At 35.2% G+C, this 15,441-nt stretch overlaps 1 protein-coding gene across 4 annotated transcripts in view; it reads left to right on the top strand.

The window, feature by feature from the left end:
* The first annotated feature begins 527 nt into the window (after positions 1–527).
* LOC136031824 (EH domain-binding protein 1-like) overlaps positions 528–15,441 on the top strand; it is a 38,858-nt gene continuing 23,944 nt past the window's right edge. The window contains exons 1-2 of one of the 4 annotated variants that reach the window (XM_065711647.1): positions 528–682; positions 13,883–14,010. The gene's annotated coding sequence lies outside the window, so the exon portion shown is untranslated. Of the gene's footprint in view, positions 683–7,722; positions 7,804–13,882; positions 14,011–15,441 lie in introns of those variants that run through there. The other 3 variants (XR_010618591.1, XM_065711648.1, XR_010618592.1) reach the window with 3 other exon arrangements.

Raw genomic sequence — 15,441 nt, forward strand, 5'->3', positions numbered from 1 at the left:
GTCTAAGTGAGAAAAATTGAAAATGTAGTTTTGAATATTAGCATGGAAATTTTATGCTTTGGAGAAAACATTGTGTTCGTCTTCTTCTTTTTAAATTGTCTGGATATAGCTTAATCTCATCTCTCTACAAACTTTAACCAAAATCAGGAGTGTCCTTTAGGGTAGGAAATTTTTTTTTATATATCCCATATCCCTTGAATATCCAGGTATGATCCCCCTTACCCCCCCCCCCAATAAAAATACTTGAGATTCGCCCCTGACCAAAATCTGTATTTATAGCTTTTGTTTTGGTATCATTTATCATAATTAAGATAGAAAAACAACAGAGCCTAGATATTTTTGTGGCTATTTATTCCATTTTTTCATAAAATTTGTTCTAAAAGCATAGCAAGACCCTTCAGGCCGATGCAATATGACATTCCTCAAATTTTGCAAACCATGTTTTTTTTTGCTTATGGCCTTATTCGCTTTAAGCTATGCCTTTGGTGGAAATTCTAGAAATACATATTTTAAAGTACTGTATATTAAAAATTTTGAAACATCATAATAGAGTGACAAAATCAATGCAGAACATACTGAATAACAAAATTAATTCTATTCAAATATATCACCTTTGAACCATTTTAATTTTTATATGTTCTTACAGAAAAAAAAGTGTTTTCAGCTGGAGTGGGTTCTAAAGGTAAATCCATTGCTATCATTAAGCTGAACTGAATGGAAAACTTTTTGATTTTAAATGAATATATTACATTATAGCCTATTGCTCAGGGGCATAGCTAATAGACTCAAATATAGCTCCGGATTCTATGTAAAACTAACAAGAAATAAGAAAAATGCCACCATTAGGCTATTTTATGCTACTTTTCAATATAATAGTCATTACTTATAGAGTACTAAACTCTGACGGAGCCTTATATGGCCCTAACAATATATTTTTTTGCCAATCTTTCCATTATCTAACCAATTATTCTGTGTAGACTCAGAGATATCCTGTTTATCCTAAGTGATTAGCCTATGTTAAGTTTTGTATAAAAATTATTATTTTAAATGACTCATGAATATGAATATTATTGGAATGTAGAACCATTCTTAAAAGGAAAAGACTGGGTCAGATGATGCATTTGCCATACCTGTACATAAAGGTATATCTTAAAATCTAGAAGGACATGGATATTAAGTTTCTAATCTTGGATATAATCTGGATAATTTTAGATATTTTGGATTGGCTGACTCTTGAGACTAGGCTTGTCAGGGATAGCTGACAATAGGCTAATCTAAAGGATTTTTTTGGGAAATTCACTCTCAAATGTACCTTTTCCCAACTTGATAGTCCCACATATAGCCAGGGTATTTCTTTTGTTGTCATACCTTCTAGCTCTGGTAAATTTTTCATTGTTCATATTATTGACTTAGAATTAAAGTGAAGATAACACTCAATGCCTTTTTTAAGCTCTTGCAAATATAATAATCACTTCTATCACAAATTTTGGTAAAATTCTAGTTAATTGACTTCTCGCTATCTTGGAAAGGGTTTAGGTTAGGAAACTGAAGCTTTCAGGGATGGATCTACAGGCTAAAGTATGTCCCAGCCCAGGAAGGTATTTTAAAGTACCCACCTCCACTCCTTCTCCCTCTAGACTGCTCCTGAAATTTGCCTACATGACAGGTCTAGGCTATACCTATTGAGATTTTGACAAAACAACATTTTACCTTAATTTCCAGTTACTAGTTGCTTTTTCTCTGTCTTTAGTTCTGAAAATACAATTCCTGTTATTTGAGTAGAATTTTGAGCCATATCAATGTTTTTTTTTTCAAAATTATGAAATGTATTTGCATATCTTTAAAACCTCATAAAATGGAATTAAGCAAAGTTATGAAGCTGAAAACAATTTTGTTGTACTTCAATTAAGCAGAAGATCTATTTTGCAAGGTTTCACTTTTATAAAACACATATTTTTAAAGGATATCAAAGGTCAGGGCCCTCTAGAGGGAGAAGGAGTAGAGGTAGTTGCTTCAAAATACCTTCCTGTGACATACTTTAGTCAGTAGATTCACCCTGAAAATTTCATTTTCCTAACCTACACCCTTTCTGAGATAGCAAGAGGTCAATTAACTAAAATTTTACCCAAATTTTGTTAGGTTGTTTTTTTAAGTTTGGGTAAACATATTACAGTTCATATTATTTACTTACCAATAAAGTAAACATATCACTTGATGCCTTTTTTATGCTCTTTTCTAAAATAATAATAGCTTCTATTACAAATTCAAATTTAAGCACTTTTTGAGCTCTTAAAAATTACAAATTTTTATGGCACTTGCTATCTACCAAATGACATATAGCAATTGCAGATTCTGTCAGTCTGTTGGTCTGTCTGTCCCAGTTTTACTATTTTAGGCCCTTCAAGGTAAGCTAGGATAATGAAATTTGGCAGGAGTATGAGGGACCAGACCAGATTAAATTAGAAATAGTGCAATTTGACCATCTGGGGTGGAGTGGGGGCTGGGTAATTTGGAGAAAATAGAAAAAAATGAAGTATTTTTAACTTATAAACAAGTGATTGGATCTCAATAAAATTTGATATTCAGAAGGATATTGTGTCTCAGAGCTCTTATTTTAAATCTCAACCAGATACAGTGACATTGGGCAGGAGGGACCTAAAATCTTGGAAAATGCTTAGAGTGGGGGGATTGGGATGAAACTTGGTGGGAAAGATATGCATAAGTCCTAGATACATGATTGCCATAACCACAATAAATTTGCTCTATTTGGGGGTGGGGGGAGGGTTAATTCTGAAAAATTAGAAAGAATGAGATATTTTTAACTTATTAAGGAGTGATTTTCATATTTAGAAGGACCTTGTAACTCAGATGTCTTATTTTAAATCCTGGCCAGATCCAGCATCATTGGGGGGGGGGGACTGGAAATCTTGGAAAACACTTAAAGTAGGAGAGATCAGGATGAAACTTGGTGGGAAGAATAAAAACAAGTCCAAGATACATGACTGACATAAATGGACTGGATCTGCTCTCTTTGGGGAAGTTGGGGGGGGGGGGGAGAGGTAATTTGGAAAATTAGAAAAATGAAGTATTTGTAACTTACAAATGGGTGATCAGATCTTAATGAAATTTGATATGTAGAAGGATCTTGTGTTTTAGACCTCTTATTTTAAATCTCGGCCAGATCTGGTGACATTGGGGGGAGTTGTAGGGGGAAACCAGAAATCTTGGGGAATGCTTAGAGTGGAGAGATTGGGATAGAACTTGGTGGGTAGAATAATCAAATGTCAGAATGCAGAAGGATATTGTACTTCAGAGATCTTATTTTAAATCCTGACCAGATCTGGTGAGATTGGGGGAAGTTGGAGGGAGAAGCTGGAAATCTTAGAAAATGTGAAAAGTGAGGTGTCTTTATCTTATGAATGGGTGATCAGATCTTAATGAAAATTGATATATAGAAGGATCTTATGTCTCAGATGCTCCATTTTCAATTTGAGTCAGATCTGGGGACATAGGGGGTTGGATAGAGGAAACAGAAATCTTGGAAACCAGAAATCTTTGAAAATGCTGAGTGAAGAGATTGGGATGGAACTTGGTGGGTAGAATAAGCACAAGTTCTAGATATATGATTGACATAATTGGAATGGATCTGTTCTTTTTGGGGGAGTTAGGGGATTTCCAGCGCTTTGGTGAGTTTGGTGCTTGTGGATGTGCTAGGAAAATGAAAATCACTAGGCATTTCAGGGACCTGCACAAATTGACTTGGTAACAGTCAATTCCCCAATTTCACCATCTGGGGGGCTTGAGGGAGAGGACAAATTGAAAGAATGAGGTATTTTTAACTTACAAATGGGTGATTGGATCTTAATGAAATTTGATATTTAGAAGGATCTTGTGTCTCAGAGCTCTTATTTGAAATCCTGACTGTATCCAGTGATATTGGGGGAGTTGGAGGGCAAAACAGGAAATCTTGGAAAACACTTAGAGTGGAGAGACTGGGATGGAACTTGGTGGGTAGAATAAGCAAATGTCATAGATATGTGATTGATGTAATCATACTGGATCTGCTCTCTTTGGGGGAGTTAGGAGCGGGTCCAGGGCTTTGCCAAGTTTGGTGCTTCTGGACATGCTAGGGCAATGAAAATTGGTAGGCATGTCACGGACCTGCACAAATTGACTTGATAAAGTTGTTTCCCCTAATTCGACCATCTGGGGGTTAAAGGGATAGGGAAAATTAGAAAAAATGAGGTATTTTAACTTACAAGTGGGTGACTGGATCTTATTGAATTTTGATATTTAGAAGAACCTTGTGTCTCAGAGCTCTTATTTTAAATTCTGACTGGCATTTAGCCTCTGGTTTTCCTTTTAAATCAATCTATTAATTCTTAGAATTTTGCTGGAGCCCATACCATATGAGCTATTGGCTCTTCTGACCTTGTTGGAGCTCTTAGCTCTTGTTGTTAAGCCAAAACCAATACCTGCACATTTTGAAATACCAATAATGCCTCCTGAAACTACTTCACCCTTTAATGATTTGGATTTTTCAATAATTGAGGTGTTTAATATTCATGAAAAATTAAACACATCAAAATCACCAGATGTAATTAGATTTGCAAATGTAATGATTAAAAAAAATAGCACTGGAAATTACAGAGCCACTTATTTTCATGTTTAATTTATCTCTTGTGCATGGGTTGTGTCCCCCTGGCTGGAAGAATTCCTTAGTAAAACCCCTTCATAAAAAGGGTTCCAAATCAGATTTTATAAATTATCAGGCAATTTCAGTCACATCTATTTTTTGTTTAGTGATGGATAAATTGATTGTAGAGTGAATTTAGAAGTTCTTCAATGTTAATAGTCTTTTGAGTCCTTCTCAATATGGTTTTTGAAAATGAAGATCTTGTAACACACAACTTCTTGAGGTATTTGCTGACTTTCAGGACTTTGTAGACCTAGGTTTACCACTTGATTGTGCTTATATTGACTTTTTAAAGGCCTTTGATAAGGTTTCAATACCCTTTCCTCTTTATAAATGTGCTATGTATAACCTAGGACCAAGAACAGTTTCATTCATTGGTGATTATCTAAAGGACTGTACTCAGTCGGTTGTTGTTGGGGAGGTGATATCATCTCCAATTGAAATAATAAGGGGGTACCCTAGGGCAGTTGCCTAGGACCTTTTTTATTCTGTTTATTTGTGAATGATGTACCCTCTTCTATGCATCACTCATTTCTAAAGTTGTTTGCCCACAACATGAAAGTCTACTTACCCATAAAAAATCTAACAGAGGTACAACTTATGTAAGAGGACCTGGATTCCCTGACTGAGTGGTGTGAGTGAAATTCCATTTTTATAAATCCATCTAAGTGTGTTGTTTTACATTATGGTTGTAGGACACCTCCCAATTGCACATATCTTTTGTCTGGTACAAATGTTCCTCCTGAAGAAATGGTGCAAGACCTTGGTCTCCATTTCAATACCCAACTAAAATTTGATAAGCATGTTTCAGCAATTGTGAGAAATTCAATCTTGGAAATTTTCTTTTGCTTTACAAGTCTCTTGTTTGCCCACTTCTTGAGTATAACACTTCTTTCTGGTTTCCATTAAATGTAATGGATGAGCTTCATTTAGAAAAGGTACAAAGGAGGGCATCAAGGATGATTCCTTACCTTCAGCATCTTACCTACAAAGAGAAACTCTCTAGGCTTGGTATTCCGTCATTAAATTTCAGACAGTGTTGTAGTGACCTTATCAATGTGTTATGTATTATCAAAGGTATAGATGACCTAGATTTTGATTCATTTTTTAAATACAGTCACTATCACACAACCCACCAACACTATTACAAACTGTACCCCCCCCCCCCCTCCCCAATCAAATAAGAGAATAGGGCAATGTTCATTTTCTAGTAGGGTTGTTTAACCTTGGAATAGTTTACCCATTGAAGTTGTGGAAGCTGGGAATGTGTAGATATTTAAAGTTTTTCTTAGTAGAGACGCCTTTCTATTTGGGGGTTTTTGATGTTTAGTTATAAGTTGATCTTTTGGTTATGAGTTTTTGTTTGAGTTTTGTATATAATTTTTTTTTCTAACACATCTTCTTCTAATATTCATAAGTGTTGCTAATTGACTTATTTCTTGTTTTGTGTCTATAGTGACAAGCTGTATTGCCTGCTGTTTGATGTATTAATAAATAAATAAAAAATAAATAGGTGATTTTCATTCATTATTGTCTTTCAAATTATCTACCTTAACTCTTCTAAGGTTACTTATCAGTTACATGATAAACTCTTGAAAAGTGAAGTTTCATTAATGCTAATGAAATAAAACAATATAATGAAAATATGATACTTTATTAGCAAAATTGGAAATTAAAACTTAGAATTATGTGCCCAGAATGTAGAAATGTCATAAGAATTGCATTAAAAGGAGGTCTTCTTTCTGCCTTTACTGCTGCTTGCCATATGTACTCTACTAAGTATGATTGTAAATCATGGCAGGATGTACCTTGTATTAAATATTACACCACTTTTTATGCCACTATTACTCCAATAATCTAGCTTCTCATAAGAGTAAGAAGTCATGGTGTGACTATTTACCCACTGCTTTGTTTCGGGCAACAACCACTTATCCTAGAAAAATAAAATTGCCTTTTCTTTGGTCCTTGACAAATCTTAAATTGAACATCCAGGGTGAGACGCTATATTCTATCACTGGTCAAAGCAAACTAACCAGTTATTATCATATTTGATTTTTGTGATCCAAATGATTAAGAGTGTAAAAATTCTCAAGTGTTTATTATATAACTTATAAGTACACTTCTAAGTAGAAGTATCTTTTGAAAATCTGGACAAAACTTATGGTATTAAAGTCCAATTTCCAGAGATAGATACAGGTTACATAAGAAAAGAGGCACCCCCCAGAAAATGTCTTAGGCCTCAGATCCTTTTATGTGTTTTAGATCCTGTTTCATAAATGTAGGAAAATTCTAAAAAGTTGAAAAAAACATCACTCAAGCCACAAGGTTTTCTAAGATTAAGGAAAGTGTAAGGCTAGGCATGTTGGTTAGCTTGGGCCATAGGACAGAAATCAGATAGAAGCATCTTTCATTATTAATAACATTCATTGGCCAACATTAATAGGGCTATTATACATGAAAAAAATGTACATTAAAAAAAAAAAAAGTTAAACATGAAAAGCAGAGTTTTCCTTGCAAAGTAAAGAGCAGGAAATTTGAAACTTCAAAGGAACAGAAAGTACACTGCATCCTCAGACTAGCAGCAATATATGCTCCTCCTTCATGTCCCGGTGTCCCGGTCGTCATTTGTGTCCCAATGTCCTGGTCTGTAATTTTGTCAGTCGACAAACATGACGTCAGTCAACACACAAACATGACGTTACTCGACAGACATAACACACAGACAAGTTATTTTTATATATATAAATAGATAGATAGATGTCCCAGTGTCCTGGTCGTCATTTGTGTCCCAATGTCCCAGGTCTGTAATTTTGTCAGTCAACAAACATGACGTCAGTCATACACAAATTTGACGTCACTCGACAGACCCACAGACAACTTATTTATATATATATACATTATTGATTAAATGTTAAAAACCATTCCTTTTCAAAAGTCTAATTAATAAATCTTTATCGAGTTTTAGCCAATTCGACGCACGTCATTAAACCACAGAAACCTGGCTGGAAAAATGTGGTTTTTTGGGAAAGTATAAAAAGTAAAGTTTTCTAGCTTTGGTGCTTTTGTTGTTCTTAAGTTACTTGTCGTCTAAAAAGGATATAGCATAAGTAAGTGTGATTTAGGTTTTAGGTTTTGTTGAGCGTTTTTATAAATGTTAATGGTTGTATTGTGCTTGTCCTGCATTTTCAGTTAATACAGTAGTTGAAAGAGAACCTTGGATTTCCTTATTTTGAACTTGGTCAGAACCAACGCATACTTGTCTAGGCATTTGGGATCAACTGTGGTGTTGCAGTTATCTACGCCTGCGGCTGCTAGCACTGGGTGTTTCGAACCCGGCGGGCTTGCCTTAACAAGCGTTAAGGCCCCCCAAAAAAGATTCACGCCAGGCAGCTGACCGTTAGGCTAGTACAGTCTTCTGGCGCAGCGAACCAAGTGACCTAAGAGCATTACACTGCTTTCCATTTATCCCTAAATGGTTGACCAAAAGTATAATATTCAGCAATATGTCCTTCTTCTTCCACAGAACATACCCTAGCCATCTCAACCTTTCTCTCATTATATCCTAGAAAGCAGGATCAAACCACACTTTTTGTACAGCCTACTGCATGAAATATAGTCAGCTGGGTACCCAAAACAATCTGCTTTTTGAAGTGCTCATGCTTCAGAACCATATTTGACAACTGTCATCACTGTAGCTTTCAATATTCTAATCTTGGTCTGCAGACATTACCTTAAATTACCTTACATTGCAGATCAGAGCAATCTACGGATTTCTCCTTGTAGAGCTCCAGAGTGGACAATTCGAGTTGATTTCAGGATTTTTTATTGACCATCTGCACAGTGCTGATCCACATCTTCCTAGTTGAATTTACACTCTCTAGAGGACTGCTCAGCGTCCAGTCTTTGTTTAAAGATGTCCAGCAGTTTCATTTTTTTCAGACAGTTTTTTCCAAGTGTTTATGATCCTTAAAGAAAAAAATTGAGTGCAGATTCTGGATAGGGTAGGCTGCTTAACAAGTTTCAACTGATGACCTCTAGTTTTTAAGTTAGGACCAACAGTGGGAAATAATGCTTGGAGTGTTTTAGCCCTCATTAACTTGTAGGTTAAAATGGCATTACCTCTATTTCCCCTGTATACAAGAGCTGTTAGTTTCGACTTTGTTAGTCTTGCAGGGTAGGAAAGTTTCTGTATGCCTGATATCACTTTGATGGCGTGTCTCTGCACATCTTCCAACACTTTTATGTCTTTTTAAAATAAGGGTAGGCTAGAGGCATTCCAACTTCAAGCTTAGGATGTACAATTCCCTTATACAGAAGACTGATGACTTTAGGGGAACAAGTGGAAAGAGTATGTTTAATTAGTCCCATGGTTGAATTAGCACCAGAAGCAGACTTCTTAGAATGAGTGCTGAATTTTAATTCATTATCAATAGTGATTCCAAGATCTTGCTCAGAATTTACAGAGGAAAGTGAAGAGATAATAAGATCAACAAGGGTTCATTTTTGCCAAGGTGAATGACATGGCACTTGACAACATTAAATTTAATAAGCCATGCCTCAGCCCATTGATCAAGCAGTCAAAGATTATTTTGTAGAAGGATATGATTTTCACAGGACAAGGCTGGTCCAATGAGCTTCAGGTCATTAGTTTACTGCTGATAGTGGAAGGAGCATCATTACTGAATATGTTAAAAATTGATTGACTCAAAATACTACCCTGAGGAACTCCACTCAAAACATGCTTTGACAAAGAAAGAATACAGCTGTCAGAGTTGTCAAATAACTGATTGCAATGAGATCACATTTAAAGAAAATCAAGGATCCACAGGAGGGTTTTCTACAAGCTTGATAGCACATAATTTGATTGCAAGTCGCTTGTGACAAAGCTTGTCAAAAGCTTTAGAAAATTCAAGAAGAATCATGTCAGTAGGAACCCCTTCATCAAATAACTTTGTAATATGGTAATATGATTCAGGGAGATTGGTGTCAATAGATCTTCCAGAACAAAAGCCATGCTGTGAGCTGTGCTAGAGATTATTTGCATCAAGATGTCTAATAACTGCAGAATTGATTATTCTTTCAAGAACTTTAACAACTGCTGATACCATGCTGATAGTTTAGTAGTTTTCAGCAAGGTCAATTCTACCTTTCTTAAATATTGGAATGATATGGGCTGTTTTCCAATCCAGAGGTAGTCTGGAAAGATTTAATGATCTCTTTTTCCTATAAAAATTCCATGTCTGATGTTTTCTATTAATCAGCTTACTTGTTTCTGTAGTTAAAAAAGGTAGACTTTGGCCTGTCTAGCCCAAAAAATCCTGGTGCATGACTTTTCAGCATGCAAAATTACAGTTTTAACATTAGACCAACTCTCACCAATATAATTGGTGATAAGCTGTTTTCAATTGACATTGGTAAGTCTTTCAGAGACTAGTTTGTAATTGATAATTTTTTGCTGCTTGGATGAGGGCTATTTAGTAGACAAACAAAACTGAAATAATTTCAACATGGTTGCTATTAGCAATGGGTGTTGTTATTACATTCTTAATAAGAAGGTCAGGATTAATGAGAATAACCTAATCAAGAGTGTTAGAAACTTGCCCTTCCCTGAAACGAGTTGGTTGTGAAATTGTTTGACAGAGGGAATTATCAAAGAGGGCAGACAAAAAAGGACAATCTCTAGTTTAAAAACTAGATCCATCAACCTATTGGATTTCAGGAAGGTTAAAGCCCAGAAAGGAAATAATAAATGAAAAAGAGAAAAATTGACTTTTCTCTTTTTAATTTACTAATTCCTTTCCTGGTTTCATGTGTAAAAAAAAATGGCATTTGGTAAAATTTGGCAAAAGTCAGCGGAAATTGGTTAGTGATTCAGTAAAATCTACAAAGTTTGCCACCCTCCTCCCAATGAGAAGAAGCTCAGGACCCCTGACTCTAGGGTTTCCAGGATGTAAAGGGGGTTGTAATACCACCTTTATTTGTGAATGATGTTTGTTTAAAGTTCAGTTTCATTGTTGATTGTACTTTTATTTTTTTTGGCTTCATTTCTTCATTCATAGTAATTTCCCCATTTGTTAAGTATAATTTCTTTTTGGTTTAAGTTTAAATTTGCTGTTAATTTTTCATAAGAAAAACTTGCTTCTTAATTGAAGATTAATGAACCCCAAGTATACATCCTTCAACAGGAAGGGTGTGCGAAAGCACAGGATGGCTGGCCTCCAACCCCCCATTGCACTTCCTGGCTGAAGGGCCAAGAAACAGTGATCAGCACTGCCGGTACGGACTGTAATGTCTAATGCCGTATCCTTTACCATTTTTTAAACCAAGTATGCATAACAAATTTGATAATTATTGAATTAAAACCAAAGATTCAGATACATACTCTAATGCTTTAATGACACTTTCTATCAATATGGATAAATCCAGTGTACACCTGTCAATAATGATAGGGCCAGAGGATATCTGCTGCATCCCAGTGCATGAGCCATGGCTTGTTTCCCATGACTAGCTATTTGAGTACTGAACGTAATCCTCAAATGCTCTCTCTTCTTTGGTCTATGTATTATGCCCTCCCCCCGAAAAAAAGCACAGGGAGTTATCTAGATGCTGACATTTAGTATCAGCGTTATTCTTAGGTCTTTCACAGTGTACTGCTTGACAGATGCCAAAGCTGAAAACATTTGTTGTAGTCATCTCATTATTGCCAAGAGATGCAAATAATTTGCATGCAAGGTTTCAGTCCTAACTTTGCCATTTTTTACATGATTTGTGAAGACAAATACAAGGAAAACTACATTTCGTGTGGGACCCATTCTTAAAAGGTTCTTCCAAATTAGATGACCAACAGATCTTCTTCTAGTAAAGTTCCTGAGGCTCCTTAAAGGAATGTGAGACCAGTCCTAACACACATTCATCTAACAGAAAGTTGGATGTCGAGAAACCAAAGATTGTTGGGTCCAGATGATTTGGTTGTAAATAATAAAGCTAATGCAGGAGCTGTAATCCTTTAAAATATTTTCAAACATAATGAGTCAGTCATTTGGCGGCTCTTGAACTCTTATCATTGAGCTCGTAGCAGCTCCCAAAGCCTTAAGATTTTTTGATAATATTAATCCTCTACATTTTGGATTTTTCATGTTTGTTTTCTTAGACAATGACATAGCCAATCTTAGGAGAATGCTTTAGGCTTCAACTAAATGGGAAGACTCTTTACATTTACGAGACCATCTGTGTACAAGATTTCTCAGAACTGTAAAAACCTCCCAACTCCAACTTCCCAAAAAGAATTGATATATGATCTACCTGAGGATCAAAGGCCAAGTAATTTTGGGGAGAACTAAATGCAAGCTTTGAACCTTTGAAATTGCAATTTCAGAATGAAGAAATTTACTACTTTCATTGTCTCTAACAATCATTTATTCAACATTAAAATATTACACCAGTACTAACATCAGACAAAAATTAAGAAAGATAGGCAGAGGAAGTTGACAAAACATCAAAGGTTAGCTTGTAGCTACACAGAATTCCCACTTCTTATGATATGAAGTCAATAAAGATTTCAGAAATGGATATACAACTAAAGTAAAGTCTTGAAACATTTTTCTAGGATCATATCCCCCTTTTCCAATTTTTGAATAATGCTTCTCTTCTTGGTTCCTTAACTTACTTCTTCTCTTGGTCTGTAAGAGTATTAGTATTAAATTATTTGCTGGTATTGTATTAATGTGGCATTACATCAAATGAAATTTCTCTTAGAATCCATTAATTGCTAGAGGTTGGGGATATAAATTTGATAAGTAAATCGTAGTTAGTTTTGTTTTTGTCAACATCTGGAAAGCTTCGTTGACGTAGCTTCACTGTAAGTATGATATTTTTAATAGTTATCAATTGTTGTTGGGGGGGGGGGGAGAAAGGAACTAGGTAATATTTTCTTGGATCTTAATTTTAGTTCTTCTTTAATTTTCAAGTCATTTATGTCATTTCCATTCAGTTTGTGATTTTCTTCATTAAAATGGTATTTCACACAAGTATAATTTAATAACTAACCCAAGTGAAACTCGGTGAGCTCAAATGCAGTCTGCTCGTAATGTATTCACATGACCTCAATTATTTTAGAATTTAGTTCATGTACAATTCAAGCTACATCAGAATGGTCTAAGTCTAGCCTAAAATTAATCCAGATAGAATTTGTCTGTTTGATACAAAATGGAGAGTTAGCCAATGAAAACTCAACAGTCTAAAGTTCAGGCCAAGTAATACTGCTAAGTATACCTGCACACAGATGAGGAGGAGTATACACAGAAAAGAAGATGAATGTACTTTGTAACTGTTAGTTGAGTCTTGTCTCAGTTGAGTTGTGTTCTGAGTTTTAGTCTTGTTTGATTATGTTCATATTCAGTCCAGCATAGTTGAATTTTTAGTAGCATAGCACAGTAGTAGACGCTATTTGACATTTGTAGATTAGAGTTGGTTGATTGAGACCATGGACTTATTTTTACTTGAGCTTTTCTTAAGTAGGCTAATTTAGCCTATTCAACATAATTTTTTGCAAATATCCTATCTCTTCGAGTAGATGGGTATATTTTAAACATCTTTCTACAATTGCCTACATTTCCTAAAATGGGGCACCCCCTTCCAGTCTGTAGCAGCATTTGTTGAACCAAACATTCAATCTTATGGTTTTAAACAAAAAGTATATGTACTTGCTTTCTTGATTCTCAGTCCAACGAAGTAAGAACTGGTCAAACAAAGATGGACACAGATCCTTTCCCTGGTGGGATTTATCTAGGAATTTTTCCTGGAGGGGAGGGAAAGAACTACAAAAAGTGCACTTTTATGCCATTCTCTTGACTAGGTACAAGAGGGGAAAATTCTATAAAAGTCACAATTTTCATCAGGTATGATTTTGAAGTTTACCCAGGCTTTGAAAGAATAACGATAATACAGGTGAAAATGTTGTGTGATTGTTTGTTTTTGTGACATATTGTTTGTGTTTGCTGATGCCTGTGCTTAACCTAGCAAAAAATAGCAAAGTTATGATGATCCACACTTGGGGCATTAGTCAATAGGTCATTTGATTTTCAGTATTCTCCTTTTGCCCCATAGGGTTCTAACAACAAAGTAATATGACTTAGAGTTTGTTTTGTTCTCTTTTGTTGTATACTTCAATTAATTCAATCATTTCAGAATTATTGAGATGTTCCGTGTTCAGCCCTCATCAAAACTTGAAATTGAAAACGAAAAGGCAGCTGCCAGAAGGAATGTACGCGAAAATATTTTAGTATTTTGTGGAATAGTGACATTGATAAGATTTGGTAAGGAACTTCTCAATGATTATGTTTTGATTAGTTGCTTTTATCTGGAGGTTGCTTACTCTTGGTTGTTGCAAAGGAATATTTATCCAGATTTCTGCATCACTTGTACCACCATGAAAATTCAGTTCAAAATGGACAAAAATGAAAACAAGTGAGGTTAAGAGGAGAATCATGAAGTGGTAACTTAGTGTAAAATAGAAACTCTTAAATGTAATAAAGTGGCTAATGATCCTCAATTATAGGGACATGTAGTCAAGTGGAACCTTATGGGGAGGGGGCTCCTAAGATTTCTCCTGGGGGGGACTCAGAATGTCTGTTTTTGGCCAAAATGTTTCTATTGTTCCAGGGGTCCTTTGAACTAATCTGGGAGGAGGTATTATCCTTAGTAGCAAATCTGGTATGCCAACTGAGGTTTTAAAGTCTGCATACTGCAGTTACGTTTGAACTTATCTTGAGCATACATGGCCAGCTTTGCATCCAGGTTTGACAAAAGATCAATCAGATAGACGGGGGATGATACATAAAGAGCTTTAAAAATTATATTTGGACACAACTACTCAACATATGATGATGCTCTGAAACAACTTAACTTGAATTGACTTGATAGTCGTAGACTGGAGTTTACATGTCGATTTGGATTAAATTCTTTAAATTCTCCAACACATCTTGGTTTATTACCTGACCTTGAGAGCCCCCTACTGAAGGACTAGCTACCAGAAATTGACAAATAAAACAGAATAGTCCACAGCTAATGACTTAACCAGCCTCTAGCACCAAAAGATATTGCAAATCATTTGTTCATTATTCTACTTAGCATTTTAGTAATATTACCTTGACAAATATTTAGTGTGTGATGTAGTTTATTTCAGGTATTTGCTTGTGTTTCTGAATGTATCTACCGTTTATATTTGTAATTAATATATTTTGTATAAATGGTCACTATTATAATCATGAACCTTCCAAACCAACTCATGACATATATAAATTTTATTTATGACTCATTCTAACCTATAAACCTTGAAGAAGCACTTGCTGCTTGTGTCTCAAGAGGTGTAATTCTTTGCTCAGGGCTTTAAGGTATGATATTACTATAATAACTGTAGTAACTTTGTACAGACTAGTTAGCATTTTTTGTTTTGTCTTTGAATTCGAGTTACTAAAAATGCCTTTTTTTCTATGATAACTTCTCATCTATTCTTTAAGTTTTCGGAATAAAAAAGACTCAAATTAGGGTAGATCAGTGGTTCCCAACAGATTTTGGGCATTTCTAAGATTCTGATGCTCCCTTGTAATATTTAAATTTTGTTATTCAAAATTATGCATGTTTTACCTGAAGAAAGCTTAACTTAGTATCCATTTTTTTGTCGTCCTCCAGGTATATTTCATGCTAATGAAAACTATGTCTGAATACAACACGTTTTACACAATGTA

Source organism: Artemia franciscana, chromosome 10, assembly GCF_032884065.1.
Source record: "Artemia franciscana chromosome 10, ASM3288406v1, whole genome shotgun sequence".
In the NCBI taxonomy this organism is placed as follows: Eukaryota; Metazoa; Arthropoda; class Branchiopoda; order Anostraca; family Artemiidae; genus Artemia; species Artemia franciscana.